General features: G+C 49.6%; 1 long non-coding RNA gene across 1 annotated transcript; it reads right to left on the bottom strand.

Annotated features, from left to right (window-relative positions):
• Positions 1–2528: 2528 nt before the first annotated feature.
• Positions 2529–8235, bottom strand: LOC129052004 (uncharacterized). The gene is made up of 3 exons (XR_008516649.2): positions 8111–8235; positions 5915–6108; positions 2529–3194 (listed from the first exon to the last, which is right to left on the bottom strand). It is a non-coding gene; the product is annotated as an uncharacterized LOC129052004 (long non-coding RNA).
• Positions 8236–8621: the final 386 nt, after the last annotated feature.

Here is an 8621-nt window from a genome sequence, read left to right as displayed (position 1 = left end):
ATACGCACACGCACACTCGGAAACATACACACACATAAAGGATGCACAGAAGATATGCCACACTCAGCCAGGCACGGTGGCTCACGCCTGTAATCCCAGCACTTTGGGAGGCCGAGGTGGGCGGATCACTTGAGGTCAGGAGTTCGAGACCAGCCTGGCCAACATAGTGAAACCCCGTCTCTACTAAAATACAAAAAATTAGCCAGGTGTGGTGGCATGTGACTGTAATCCCAGCTACTCAGCAGGCTGAGGCAGGAGAATCACTTGAACCCAGGAGGTGGTAGAGGTTGCAGTGAGCTGAGATCATGCCACTGCACTCCAGCCTGGGCAACAGAGCGAGATTCCGTCCCCCTCCCCACCCCCCCCAAAAAAAGAAAGAAAATATCCGCTGAGCAGACGAGTGAATGAACAAAATCTTAGGATAGGCCAGGAGTGGTGGCTCACGCCTGTGATTCCAGCATTTTGGGAGGCAAATCACTTGAGGACATAACTTGGGCAACATGGTGAAACCCTGTCTCTACTGAAATATAAAAATTAGCTGGGCATGGTGGTGGGCGCCTGTAGTCCCAGCTACTTGGCAGACTGAAGCAGAATCCCTTGAACCTGAAAGGTGGAGGTTGCAGTGAGCTGAGATCATGCCGCTGCACTCCAGCCTGGGTGACAGAGCGAGACTCCATCTCAAAAAAGGAAGAAAGGGATGAGTGTCACAAAAAGCAGAACAGGCACAGGATGAGAGCATGGGCTGCCACTTTTATGACCTTATGGAGCCCTTCATTGAGTGCTGTGTCCTGGGCTATATTCTAGGAGCCGTATACCTGGGAATCTGTTAAACCCTATGGCAGCCCCGGGAGGTGGGTGCCATCACGGTCCCCATTTCCCAGGTGAGGAAGCAGGACCAGAGAGGTGAAGTGGCTCATCCAAGGTCACGCAGCTGGAGATTGTGAGGCTGGGCTCCATTTGAACCCAGGCAGCCTGGCTCCAGGGCCTGGGCACTAACCACTGTGCTTCCAGCCTCTCTCTTTTTTTTTTTTTTTTTTTTTTTTGAGATGGAGTCTCACTCTCTCTCTCGCCCAGGCTGGAGTGCAATGGCGTGATCTCAGCTCACTGCAACCTCCACCTCCCAGGTTCAAGTGATTCTTCCACATCAGCCTCCTGAGTAGCTGGATTTACAGACACCCACCATCATGCCCAGCTAATTTTTGTATTTTTGGTAGAGACGGGGTTTTGCCATGTTGGCCAGGCTAGTCTCGAACTCCTGACCTCAGGTGATCCGCCGCCTCGGCCTCCCAAAGTGTTGGGATTACAGGCATGAGCTGCCACGCCCGGCCCCAGCCTCTTTTTCTTAAAATAGAATTCTCTGAAATTCTAATTTTTATTTATTTATTTATTTTATTTTTTTGAGACACAGTCTCGCTCTGTCGCCCAGGCTGGAATGCAGGGGTGTGATTTCAGCTCACCACAACCTCCTCCTTCCAGGTTCAAGCAATTCTGCTGCCTCAGCCTCCCAAGTAGCTGGGACTACAGGCACGCACCACCAGGCCTGGCTAATTTTGGTAATTTTTAGTAGAGACGGGGTTTTGCCGTGTTGATCAGGCTGGTCTCGAACTCCTGACCTCAAGTGATCCACCTGCCTCGGCCTCCCAAAGTGCTGGGATTACAGATGTGAGCCACCGTGCCTGGCCTGATTTTTATTTTTTAAATTGCTTTTGTTTGTGAGATAGGGTCTCCCTCTGTAATCACAGCTCACTGCAGCCTCAAATTCCAGCACTCCAGCAATCCTCCTTCCTCAGCCTCCTCAGCAGCCGAGACTACAGGCACAAACCACCATGCCTGGCTATTTATATTTGTTGGTAGAGAGGGCTTTTGTTTCCTAGGCTGGTCTTGAACTCCTGGGTTCAAGCCGTCCGGCCGCCTCGGCCTACCAAGATGCTGGGATTACTGGCATGAGCTACCGCACCTGGCCTGATATTGTTTTTGTGACTATGATGAGAGTTTCTCTCTCCCAAAACTGCCCGGGACTCAGGTGGGATGGGTGATAGGTAGAGAGCAGGAAGGACTTCAAACAATCACCCTCCCTTGAAGGCAGGTGGGGGAAGGAATATGGGGGAGGGGCAGGGCCAGGCCAAGGCTTTGAGGTGGGCTGAGAGGGGAGGCAGTTGCTTAGTGTATCCCCTGCCTGGTGCAGGGGAGGGGTCCCAGTGGCTGGTACACTGGGAAGTTGGGGAGGGGAGAGCTCTCCTCTTCTCCTCCTCCCCCTTTTCCCAGAATCTGGAAATGCCTCTCATTAACTTAATCCTCTCTAATTAAACCAATTGGATGTGCCTGGGGAGAAGGGAAATTGGGTGGGAGGTTAATTGTAACTAAAAATATCTCCCCCACTTCCTGAGAGGAGGAAGCAGCCGCTGGACCTGCCTGTATGGTAGGTGGGCATCGCAGAGCAGGAGGGGCCCCTGGTTCAGGGGCATCCTGGGTCGTGGGGGTGAGGACCCAGGGGATAGGCAGGCGGGGTTCGGGGGCTGCAGTTGGTGTGTGTCTGACCCCTGTGTGTCCTCTGGGCCTGTGGACTTGGAATGTAGTGGTCGAGGGCAGTGGTTGAGGGATGTCGGTGTGGCTGGAGCCACCGTCCCTGTGTCCTGTTGCTGAATGTGGTGTGTGTGTGTCGCTGAGTGGCGGTGTCCATCACACGTGCCTTGGTATAGGTTGTGTGTCTCTGTGTAGGTTCCTGTCTGTGACGATGAGACTTTTCATGCGCGTCCATGTGAAGAGACCACCAAACAGGCTTTGTGTGAGCAATAAAGCTGTTTATTTCACCTGGGTGCAGGTGGGCTGAGTCCGAAAAGAGAGTCAGTGAAGGGAGATAAGGGTGGGGCCGTTTTATAGGATTTGGGTAGGTAAAGGAAAAAGGGGGGTTGTTCTCTGGCGGGCAGGGGTGGGGGTCACAAGGTGCTCAGTGGGGGAGCTTTTGAGCCAGGATGAGCCAGGAGAAGGAATTTCACAAGATAATGTTATCAGTTAAGGCAGGAACAGGCCATTTTCACTTCTTTTGTGGTGGAATGTCGTCAGTTAAGGCGGGGCAGGGCATATTCACTTCTTTTGTGGATCTTCAGTTACTTCAGGCCATCTGGGTGTATACGTGCAAGTCACAGGGGATGCAATGGCTTGGCTTGGGCTCAGAGGCCTGACATTCCTGCCTTCTTATATTAATAAGAAAAATAAAATAGTGTTGAAGTGTTGGGGTGGCGAAAATTTTTGGGGGGTGGTATGGAGAGAGAGAATGGGTGATGTTTCTCGGGGCTGCTTCAAGCGGGATTAGGGGCGGCGTGGGAACCTAGAGTGGGAGAGATTAAGCTGAAGGAAGATTTTGTGGTAACGGGTGATATTGTGGGATTGCTAGAAGAAACATTTGTCGTATAGAATGATTGGTGATGGCCTGGATACAGTTTTGTATGAATTGAAAAACTAAATGGAATAAGAGAATGAGAAAAACAGGTATAAAAGGTCTAAGAATTGGGAGGACCTAGGACATCTGATTAGAGAGTGCCTAAGGAGATTCAGCATAGTCCTGCCAGCAAAGATTATTTATTTACTTCAAGAGTTTAGAGTGGCAGTTTGGGGATAGCACGAGGAGATATCAGCTGTGATGGCTTGGAGAAACAGTGTAAACCGGCAGTGTAAACAAGAGCAGGGCATGTATGAGTAGTTGAGAACGGTGAATAGGAGTATGACTAGATAGAAAATAGTAGGGATAACAAGTTTTTTTGGGGCACAGTCTAAGTTGGACCGGTGTCTGGAATGAGACTGGGGCCTAATAAAAAGGAGCTCAAATGGGCTGTACCTTGTAGCAGTCTGAGGACAGGCCTGAATTCTGAGAAGCGAAAGTGGTAAAAGTATTGTCCTGTCCTTTTTAAGTTGGTGGCTGAGCTTGGTGAGGTGTGTTTTTAAAAGACCTTTAGTCTGTTCTACTTTTCTTGAAGACGGAGGACCGTAAGGGATATAAAGGTTTCACTGAATACTAAGAGCCTGAAAAACTGCTTGGCTGATTTGACTAATAAAGGCTGGTCTGTTATCAGACTGTATAGAGGTGGGAAGGCTAAACTGAGTAATTACGTCTGACAGAAGGGAAGAAATGACTGCGGTGGCCTTCTCAGACCCTGTAGGAAAGGCCTTTACTTATTCAGTGAAAGTGTCTATTTAGACTAAGAGGTATTTTAGTTTCCTGACTCGGGACATGTTGAGTAAAGCTAATTTGCCAGTCCTGGGTGGGGGCAAATCCTCGAGCTTGATGTGTAGGGAAGGGAGGGGGCCTGAATAATCCCTGAGGAGCAGTAGAATAGCAGATGGAACACTGAGAAGTTATTTCCTTGAGGATAGATTTCCACGACGGAAAGGAAATGAGAGGTTCTGAGAGGCGGGCTAGTGGCTTGTTCTATAGCATAACCTGCCTTTGCTGGTGTGTGGCGATTAGGCCTGGTGGAACCGCCATCAGTAAATCAAGCGTGATCAGGGTGAGGAACAGGAAAGAAGGAAATATGGGGAAATGGGGTGAATATCAGGTGGATCAGAGAGATACAGTCATGGGGGTCAGGTGTGGTATCAGGAATAATGTGGGAGGCCGGATTGAAGTCCAGGCCAGGAACAATGGTAATTGTGGGACTTAAAGAGTGAGTACAGCTGAAGGAGCCGGGGAGCAGAAAGTATATGCGTCAGGTATGAGGAAGAAAATAGATTTTGGAAGTTATGAGAAATGTAGAGAGTGAGTTGAGCATAGTTTGCGATTTTTAGGGCCTCTAAAAGTATTAAAGCCGTGGCAGCCGCTGCACACAGACATGAGGGCTAGGCTAAAACGGTAAGGTCAAGTTGTTTGGACAGAAAGGCTACAGGGTGCGGTCCTGGCTCTTGTGTAAAAATTCTGACCGCACTAACCATGCCTAGGAAGGAAAGGAGTTGTTGTTTTGTAAGGGATTGAGGTTTGGGAGATTAATCGGACATGATCAGCAGGGAGAGCGCGTGTGTGTTTATGAGAATTATGCCGAGATAGGTAACAGATGAGGATGAAATTTGGGCTTGACTGAAGTAATGGGGGCTGTCTGTGAAGCCTTGCGGCAGTACAGCCCAGGTAATTTGCTGAGCCTGATGGGTGTCAGGGTCAGTCCAAGTGAAAGCGAAGAGAGGCTGGGGTGAAGGGTGTAAAGGAATAGTAAAGAAAGCATGTTTGAGATCCAGAACAGAATAATGGATTGTGGAGGGAGGTATTGAGGATAGGAGAGTATATGGGTTTGGCACTATGCGGTGGATAGGCAAAACAATTTGGTTGATAAGGCACAGATCCTGAACTAACTTGTAAGGCTTGTCTGGTTTTAGGACAGGTAAAATGGGGGAATTGTAAGGAGAGTTTATAGGCTTTAAAAGGCCATGCCATAGCAGGAGAGTGGTAACAGGCTTTAATCCATTTAAAGCGTGCTGTGGGATGGGATATTGGCGTTGAGTGGGGTGAGGGTGATTAGGTTTTAATGGGATGGTAACGGGCATGTGATCGGCTGCCAGGGAAGGAGTAGAGATGTCCTATACTTGTGGGTTAAGGTGGGGGGATACGAGAGGAAGATGCGAAGGAGGCTTTGGGTTGGGGAGAAGGGCAGCAATGAGATGTGGCTGTAGTCCAGGAATAGTCAGGGAAGCAGATAATTTGGTTAAAATATCTCGGCCTAATAAGGGAACTGGGCAGGCACGGGTAACTAAAAGGAGTGCTTAAAAGAGTATTGTCTAAGTTGGCACCAGAGTTGGGGAGTTTTAAAAGGTTTAGAAGCCTGGCTGTCAATATCCACAACAGTTATGGTGGCAAGGGAAATAGGCCCTTGAAAATGAGGTAATGTGGAGTGGGTAGCCTCCGTATTGATTAAGAAGGGGACAGACTTACCTTCCACTGTGAGAGTTACGTGAAGCTCGGCATCTGTGATGGTCTAGGGGGCTTCCGAGGCGATCGGGCAGCGTCAGTCTTCAGCCGCTAAGCCAAGAAGATCTGGGAAGCAGTCAGAGAGCCTTGGGCCAGAGCTTTACGGGCTCTAGGAGTGGCTGCCGGGTGAGCTGGGCAGTCTGCCTTCCAGTGGGTCCCTGCACAGATGGGACATGGCTTGGAAGGAATCCCGGGCTGCGGGCATTCCTTGGCCCAGTGGCCAGATTTCTGGCACTTGAAGCAAGATCCTGATGGAGGAAGTCTTGTAGGAATGCTTGACTGCTGCTGCTTAGGCATGTGCGGCTTAGGCATTTTGAAGTTCTTGTATGCTGGAGGTGTGGCTGAGTTTTGTCTCACAGCAGAGACAAGTAATTGTAACTCAGAAATGCGTTGCCGTCTGGCTGCTTCCTCTCTATTATTGTACACCTTGAAGGCGAGGTTGATTAATTCCTATTGTGGGGTTTGAGGGCCAGATTCTAATTTTTGAAGTTTTTTCTTAATGTCAGGAGTGGATTGGGTGATAAAATGCATATTAAGAATAAGGCGGCCTTCTGGCCCTTCTGGGTCTAGGGTGGTATAGCGTCTAAGTGTTGCTGCTAAGTGGGCCATGAACTGGGCTGGGTTTTCATCTTTACCTTGGGTAGTTTCTTTAAGCTTGTCATAATTAACAGCTTTGTAAGCTGCCTTTTTAAGCCCTTCAACTAGGCAGGAAATCATGTAATCTCACCTAGCTATACCTGGGGAATTTGCCTGATAGTTCCACTGGGGATCCTCTCGGGGAACTGCTCTAATGCCTTCCTGGAGGTCTGGCTCGTGAAGCTGGTGGTTATCAGCATGAGATTGGGCTAGAGAAAAAACTCTTTCCCGTTCATCTGGGGAGAGGGTAGAAGTCAGGATGACATTGAAGTCACTCCAGGGTAAATTGTAGGACAGAGTTACATATTGGAATTCCTGTATATATTTAGTGGGGTCTGATGAGAAAGAGCCTAAACGCTGACTGATCTGAGAGAGGTCTGACAGAGAAAAAGGTACATGTACCCTGACTATGCCTTCAGTTCCAGCCACCTCTCTAAGAGGAAATTGTTGGGCAGGTGGGGAAGAGCTAGTCGCGGAACTAAACTGTAAGCCAGACCGGGTGTGAGGAGGGGAGGTGATAGAAGGATTATAGGGTGGAGGAGCAGAGGCTGAGGAAGAATTGGGACCTAGCTCAGCCTGGTGACAAGCAGCCTGAGGAGGAGGGGAGCGGTCAGATGGGTCTGTAGAAAAGGAAGACTGGAAAGACTCAGCGACGCTTGGGGTTGAGACTGAGGGGACAGGCGGGAGGGAAAGAAGGATTTGGGATGAGTTGCATTGGGAACAGAGACTAGAGAGGGACCGATGTGTAAAAGAATGCCTGGACGTCAGGCACCTCAGACCATTTGCCCATTTTTCAACAAAAATTATTTAGGTCTTGTAGGGTGGAGAAGTCGAAAGTGCCGTTTTCTGGCCATTTAGAGCCATTGCCAAGTTTGTATTGGGGCCAAGCGGTGTTGCAGAAGAAAATAAGGTGTTTAGGTTTTAGGTCAGGTGTGAGTTGAAGAGGTTTTAAGTTCTTGAGAACACAGGCTAAGGGAGGAGGAGGAGGAATGGAGGGTGGAAGGTTGCCCATAGTGAAGGAGGCAAGCCCAGAGAAAAGAGCGTAGAGACATGGAGGGAAGGGGTTCGGGGGTTCTTACCCTCCAGAAAAGCGGGAAAGGGGTCGGGGCGTGGAAATAAGGGATTGGGGGTTCTTGCCCCCCTAGAAAAGGCAGAGAAGGGGTAGAGACACAGAATGGGTTGGGGTACTTGCCCCTCCCTCAGAAAAGCGGGACTTGCTGCTAAGGGTGAAAGACCAAGGCAGGCGTCCCTGCGTGGTCTGACACCTCTGAAACCTGGGTGAATAATCAGAGAGGCGTCCCTGCAATGATTAAACACCAAGGGAAGGCTGCCTTCCCAGTCCCTGACCGGCGCCGGAGTTTTGGGTCCACGGATAAAACGTGTCTCCTTTGTCTCTACCAGAAAATGAAAGGAATTGAAATTAAGAGAAGGGAGAGATTGAAGTGTGGCGCCAAGATTGAAAGGAGAAAGAGGTTGAGGGATAGTGAGGGAGGTTGGAGAAGAGAGTAAAAAGAGGCCGCTTACCGGATTTGAAATTGGTGAGATGTTTCTTGGGCTGGTTGGTCTGAGGACCTGAGGTGGTAGGTGGATCTTTTCTCATGGAGCAAAGAGCAGGAGGACAGGGGATTGATCTCCCAAGGGAGGTCCCCCGATCCGAGTCATGGCACCAAATTTCATGCACGTCTGTGTGAAGAGACGACCAAACAGGCTTTGTGTGAGCAATAAAGCTGTTTATTTCACCTGGGTGCAGGTGGGCTGAGTCCGAAAAGAGAGTCAGTGAAGGGAGATAAGGGTGGGGCCGTTTTATAGGATTTGGGTAGGTAAAGGAAAAAGGGGGGTTGTTCTCTGGCGGGTGGGGGGTGGGGGGTCACAAGGTGCTCAGTGGGGGAGCTTTTGAGCCAGGATGAGCCAGGACAAGGAATTTCACAAGACAATGTCATCAGTTAAGGCAGGAACAGGCTATTTTCACTTCTTTTGTGGTGGGATGTCATCAGTTAAGGCAGGGCAGGGCATATTCACTGTTTTGTGATTCTTC

Source organism: Pongo abelii, chromosome 20, assembly GCF_028885655.2.
Source record: "Pongo abelii isolate AG06213 chromosome 20, NHGRI_mPonAbe1-v2.0_pri, whole genome shotgun sequence".
In the NCBI taxonomy this organism is placed as follows: domain Eukaryota; kingdom Metazoa; phylum Chordata; class Mammalia; order Primates; family Hominidae; genus Pongo; species Pongo abelii.
Note: the sequence above shows the minus strand (reverse complement) of the source record. Positions and strands in the feature narration are given on the sequence as shown.